Raw genomic sequence first — 6,746 nt, 5'->3', positions numbered from 1 at the left:
CCTCAAGTTGGCATTCCCAGAAGTTGTTTCTCTACTTGCACAGCCAGCAATACTCCATCATACGTGGAAGGGACTGCAAATCACACACGTGTATTCCACTCAACTAGCAGCAAACATATGTCCATCTCATCTTTCCCTTGGGTCATTGCAAAATTGTCCACAGCAGCTCCAATATGGCCCAAGAGGAAAAGTGTGGGAAAAGAAGTTGAAGTGCAAAGACGTCGTGGTCTTAACCGCCTGAAGTTTAAAATGTCTTCTCTGTGCAAGTTTTACAAATCAAATATCCATGTGTGAATACATGTCTAGGGCCTCTCTCAGAGCCTTGGGAAGGGTCCCTTACACGTGACAGGCCTGGCAATTACACTTGGGCAGTTTCGCAGTACATCTACATCATTCATAAGATGAAGATTAAAGAAGGAATCCCAGAGTTGAAATAGAAGATTGGTCAGAACTGGAGAGGCAGAGTGGGTCAGCACAGCCTCCTCCTGCCTGCACCACAACCTGTCTCACATGGGCTGCCCAGAAAATGTCAAGCTGTGTCAGGGACAATGAGCACCCAGACAGAGATGTTGAAAAAAAGGCAAAGATAAAACACGTTAATTCATGTTGTATTACCATTTTGTAGGTTAAATGGTCAAATATCTGCAATTTTATATGGTTTGACCTAATACTTATTCATATTTAATTAATACACCATGTGCCATGTTTGTGGCACTCCTAGGCATTGTCATGGGTTGAATTATATCCTCATAAAAAAGATGCAATGGACTCCAAACCCCAAATATCTCAGAATTTGACCTTATTTGGAGATGGAGTCTACAGACGTAATCCAGTTGAGATGAGGCCATTAGGGTAGACTCTAATTCAATATGACTGGTGTCCTTTTAAAATGGGGGGGTTGGACACAGAGGCAGACATGCATAGAGGGAAGAGGATGTGAAGAGACAGAGAGAATGCCATCTGCAATCCAAGGCTACCAGAAGCTAGGAGAGATGAATGGAACACATCCTTCCCTCACAACCAACCCTCAGAAGAAGCCAACTCTGCCAATACCCTGACCTCAGACTTCTAGCCTCTAGAACTGGAAGAGAACACACTTCTGTTGTTTATGCCACACTGTTTATAGCACTTTGTCATGACAACCCTAGGAAACTAACCCAGACATTGACTCCTTAAAGCTTCATTATGCTTCTGTAAAGTGAGTGCTGTTATATTACATACATTTCAGAAAACTGCAGCTCAGAGAAGCTAAGAACAGTGTCCAAAGTCACAGACAGCAGGGGAGGAAACTGAGCTTTGAACCCCAGAAGCCTGGCTCCAGGCTCACATTTACGATCTCCAGGCAGGGCAGCACTAGCTCAGTGGACTTATGTTTGCATTAAATATTATTATTGTTATTATTAATATTTTGAGATGAAGTCTTGCTCTGTTGCCCAGGCTGAAGCACAGTGGTGTGATCTCAGCTCACTGCAACCTCCACCTCTCGGGTTCAAGCAATTCTCTTGTCTCAGCCTCCCCAGTACCTGGAATTACAGGTATGTGCCACCAAACCCAGCTAATTTTTTTATTTTTAGTAGATACAGGGTTTTATCATGTTGGCCAGGCTGGTCTCAAACTCCTAACTTCAGGCAATCTGCTGGCCTCAGTCTCCCAAAGTGCTGGAATTACAGAGTGAGCCACTGCATCTGGCCCAGTAATTATTTTTAATTAGCGACATCCATGGGTAATATGAAGAACATTTTTAAGGTCCTGAAAACCACTTATCCTCTGAAATACCATTTTTAAAATAGCCACTAAAATCCTATCTGCAAGACAAGAAGTTTGCCTCAACTGAGGATAATTGGCAACAAAATGGGAGTGGCGCCAATTCATTTAAAGTGAATACGGAGAGAGACCAAAACTAGTGATAAATGATGGGGAGCCGGCGTGGCTCACGCCTGTAATCCCAGCACTTTTGGAGGCTGAGGCGGGTGGATCACGAGGTCAAGAGATCGAGACCATCCTGGTCAACATGGAGAAACCCCGTCTCTACTAAACATACAAAAAATTAGCTGGGCATGGTGGCGCGTGCCTGTAATCCCAGCTACTCAGGAGGCTGAGGCAGGAGAATTGCTTGAACCTAGGAGGTGGAGGTTGCAGTGAGACGAGATCACGCCACTGCACTCCAGCCTGGGCGACAAGAGTGAAACCCTGTCTCAAAAATAATAATAATAATAATAATGATGGGGAGAGATAGCTTCTAAGACTTCATTTGGGGTGAAAACTAAAAAATAATGCGTTAATTCTCAGGATGAACAGAAACAAACACTTGAGAAGCAGGTAAGTTGTACTGAATTTCTAATAAAGTTATCTAATGGCCTTTATTTCATGTTTGATTTTCATAGCTTGATTATAAAGAGGGTTATTTTACCAAAAACAAAAAGAGTCATTAATTTTTCCAGCAACATCTCTTATTTTTTGAAGATTCAGAGTTTTCATTTTGGAGAATCCATCTAGTCTTCATCCTTACTGAGTTTTTCTTCTTTAGCTCTCAAGTGGGTTAACTCTCCCAGAATCTCATTTGGAAATGACTGGGTAGCAATGCTTTGAGTGTTCTCTAACCTCACTTCCCTGGACTCTATGAAATCCCACCTCTTTCCCAAGAATTGCAGTTTCCCTTTGTAGTTGAAACACATTGCGCTGTCAGGAGTTTACAACCTGGTGAATTCAGAAGGACTATGGACCAGAAAGACACCAAGTTGGCACAGTACACAGATGAGATGATGTAAATAGGTGTTACGTGATGTGTACCAGATGCTGAAATGGGGACTGACATTATGTATTACGGTAAAAATGACTTCCCGGGGAACTTCAAATGTCAGGGACTCTGACAATCAAAACAAAAAAAATGAGAGTCCTGCCATGTCTTTGCTTAGAACATCATTTCCCAAAGTCTATTCCAGTGAACTATAATCCCCACTAATCCTGGAGATGTGATTAGTAGGGATAAGTAGGAAACATGAGGAATTTATGGTTAAGCAATTCTGGGAAACACAGAGTTAAACATAGATGAATGAATCTGAATGCTTTGAGAATTCCCTGAGACTATAAGGTACTAATAACATGCATTTTTATTCTCTAAGAGCTACATACAATATGTAATGTCTCCCAAATATGTAATGTGTTTAAAACTTTCTTCTCTACCATTGGATAGGATGAGTGTTCGGGAGAGCATACTTTATGAGATGGTGACTTAGAAAACCCCTTTCTGATGCAAGATTATACTTCAGTAAACTTAAGGTGAATGATCATGGACTCTACTCTAGGATGTCCAAATTAGTATGACATCATTCTTTTAAACAATAATGCCCAGAACCCAGCTCCAAATCATCTTAAGACCATAGAATATCATAGGAAAGCACCAGACTAAAAGGAGAATTTACATAGTCCTCATGACTTGGGGACCTTGGTTTCTCATTAGCCAATGGGGTAGGGTGGTGGATCCCTAAGGTTCCCTAGAACTGACAGAAAGAGAAGACTCAGAGTGACAGAGAATGCTAAGGACAGTTGGGGAGGACCCATCAATGCTGGTGCCTTTAAAATCAATCATTTCAGAAGTCATAGAACTGAAAGCACAGGATTTCTTCTGTTCTGTAATGCCTGGACCAGTTTGTAATAGCATAGAGGCAACCAATAGGCTGATTTCCTGGCAAAGAAATTTACCTTTTTTTTTTTTTTTTTTTTTGACAGAGTTTTGTTCTTGTTGCCCAGGCTGGAGTACCATGGCACAATATTGGCTCACTGCAACCTCCGCCTCCCAGGTTCAAGTGATTCTCCATTCTCAGCCTTCCAAGTAGTCCAAGTAGCTGGGATTGCAAGCAGGTACCACCACACCCGGCTAATTTTATATTTTTAGCAGAAATGGGGTTTCACCATGTTGGTCAGGCTATTCTCAAACTCCTAACCTCAGGTGATCCACCCACCTTGGTCTCCCAAAGTGCTAGAATTACAGGTGTGAGCCGCCGCACCCAGCCAGAATTCACCTATTTTAAAATATTTTTTAAAGCTGATCAAGCTTTAGGCAAGGGTAAACATAGACTCGAAGAAGGGAGTAGAGGTGTTACCAAGAAGGTGGAAGATGCCACGCCCATGACTGAGGAGTACAGCAGCTGAGAAATAGTCATGCTGGTGAAACTGCTCACGTCTATGGGGCCCACAGAAAATTAAACAACACAGCAAAACAATCTAGTCATTTCCTGGCTCAAGCTGCAGTGAGCAGAGGTTCCACATTAGCATCATGTTAGTAAAGAGCCATTAGCTTTAAATTTTCACATCTCTTTTTTTTTACCTGCTATTTACCATTTCTACCCTGCTCACATCCTTAAGGTGAAGTCAGTTGTCTTAAATTATTAAGTCATATAGAAAAATTCAGGGTAAAAGATCAAAACCAATTAAGAGGCAGGCATCTGGGTTTAATTAGTCACCGCAACTGAGCACGTCAGCAGGCTTACTATTAGCTAGCACTGACTTCCTACTAAAAGGAAGTATCTAAGTTCATCGAAATGAGATTAATTTATTTTCCAGGTACTATATGCCAAGAAGACTATATTGCTGGTGTGTTTATGTAAAAAGTGATAGACAAGGAAAGTCTTCGCCTCTAATGTCGGTCCTACTCCACACCTTTCATTTCTCCTTCAGCCCAAACTGCATTAAGGCCTCTCACAAAGGCTGCTGTCACCTGGTATTCACCTATTCCATTCTGCAGAATCTCCAGAAAAGACTTACAGGTTAAAGAAACCTCCAGCTTCTTTTGCCATCTCTCTGGAGGGTGAAACTTGAGACTCAGGGTACCTTCCCCTTAGGAGGAGCAATGGATCTGTATTCTGAAACAGGTTATTACCTGGGGTGGAGAGGTAAGGGGCTGAAGCTTCAAGCTGGCTCTGGTGTAGGCTCTGACATTCGCGGTTTCTGGATCACCCAGAGAGACTCAGTATGAGAGGAAAACAGTCTTGCATTTAGGCCTGATCTCTTTCTTGTGTTGTATGGGAACTAATGCTGTTAGGTTGCAGGAGGTGTACACTGCTGCTGAAGAGTCACAGAAATACTCTTCATATGAATGCTAAGTCACACCACACCGAAAAAAAATAGAAAAACCTTAGGTGATCATCATCACAACACTTATAAGGCTTTCTACAGGTGTCTTTCATTAACTCAGCCTATCTCAGGGGCTTACTATCACATCACTCCATTTGGAAGTATTTGGAAAACTAAGATAATAAACTATGTATTTGTTAACTTGTATGTTTTTTCTTCTCAACATCTACTCAAGGCAGGGAAAGATTTCAGAGACACGAGAAGAAAAAAATGGGCAAAATATTCTTTGGAATGTCCCCTTCAAATTAAAACTCTGTTGATCTTTTGGCAAATTCTTAGTTGTTTTTAGAGTTGACAACCCGGATAAGGGCCTCCATTTCTGTAAGCCACAGAGTCAATTAAAAAGGACTCTTTAGATGATTTGAATTGATAAGCTGAGGCTCTGTGAGGAATGACGGTTCATAGCATGTTAAAGTTATTATGAAAAAAAGAGAAGAATCTCTGAGTCTTTAATGCTGGATGCAGAACTGAAGACCTTCTGAGAAAACAAATCAGCCTGGTTCTCACCTTGATGAAATGCTAGCCCAGAAACACACCCAGTGTAATCCCCTGATGACCAGGAGCACTTCTCAACTTCAATACTCTTGAAATTTGGGGCCAGATAATTCTTAGGCTGGGGGAGGGGCACCAACTGTCTTGTGCATAACAGAATGTGGGAGGTTAGGCACCCTAGTACATGCCCACTATGTCTCAGCAGTGCTCTACCCAGTTGTGAAAAGCAAAAATGCCAATGTCCCCTGGGGGTAGGGAGAACAACCACCGTAATTGAGAGTCACTAGCCCAAAGTTAGGGCCAAAGCCTTTTATAAAACCTGGATTTACCCTCCCCGTGCCCATGTGTTCTCATTGTTCAACACCCACCTATGAGTGAGAACATGCGGTGTTTGATTTTCTGTACTTGTGTCAGTTTGCTGAGAATGATGGTTTCCAGGTTCATCCATGTCCCTACAAAGGACACGAACTCATCATTTTTGATGGCTGCATAATATTCCATGGTTTATATGTGCCACATTTTCCCTGTCCAGTCTATCATCGATGGGCATTTGGGTTGGTTCCAGGTCTTTGCTATTGTAAACAGTGCTGCAGTGAACATTCGTGTGCATGTGTCCTTATAGTAGAATGATTTATAATCCTTTGGATATATACCCAGTAATGGGATTGCTGGGTCAAATGGAATTTCTATGTCTAGGCCCTTAAGGAATCGCCACACTGTCTGTAGGGGGGAAATAGGGGAGGGACAGCAGGGGGGTGGGGATTTGAGGAGAGAGAGCATGGGGAGAAATGCCAGATACAGGTGATGGGGAGGAAGGCAACACATCACACTGCCATGTGTGTACCTATGCAACAATCTTGCATGTTCTTCCCATGTACCCCAAAACCTAAAATGCAATATAAAAAAACCTGGATTTAAAATCTGTTCAAGTACTCTGACAGATTTTGGATTGCAACCCCCAGATTTCTGAGCCAAAGAAGGAAAGAAAATATTTTGGTCTGAAATGGTTAGGGTTAAGGCTTACTGGCTGCGTATCTCAATAATTTGAAATCCCAATATGGCCCCAGGATAATTTCAGATTGCCAATAGCTCTAAATTCCATGAGCCCACCAGGCTGTTAG

General features: G+C 42.1%; 1 non-coding gene across 1 annotated transcript; it reads left to right on the top strand.

Moving 5' to 3' along the window:
* Positions 1-5,484: 5,484 nt before the first annotated feature.
* LOC135268556 (small nucleolar RNA SNORD28) lies at positions 5,485-5,559 on the top strand. The gene has a single exon (XR_010336861.1). It is a non-coding gene; the product is annotated as a small nucleolar RNA SNORD28 (small nucleolar RNA).
* Positions 5,560-6,746: the final 1,187 nt, after the last annotated feature.

Source organism: Aotus nancymaae, unplaced genomic scaffold (assembly GCF_030222135.1).
Source record: "Aotus nancymaae isolate 86718 unplaced genomic scaffold, 86718_ANA_hifiasm-v0.15.2.pri h1tg000040l, whole genome shotgun sequence".
NCBI lineage: Eukaryota > Metazoa > Chordata > Mammalia > Primates > Aotidae > Aotus > Aotus nancymaae.
This window is presented reverse-complemented; position numbering and strand designations above follow the sequence as displayed.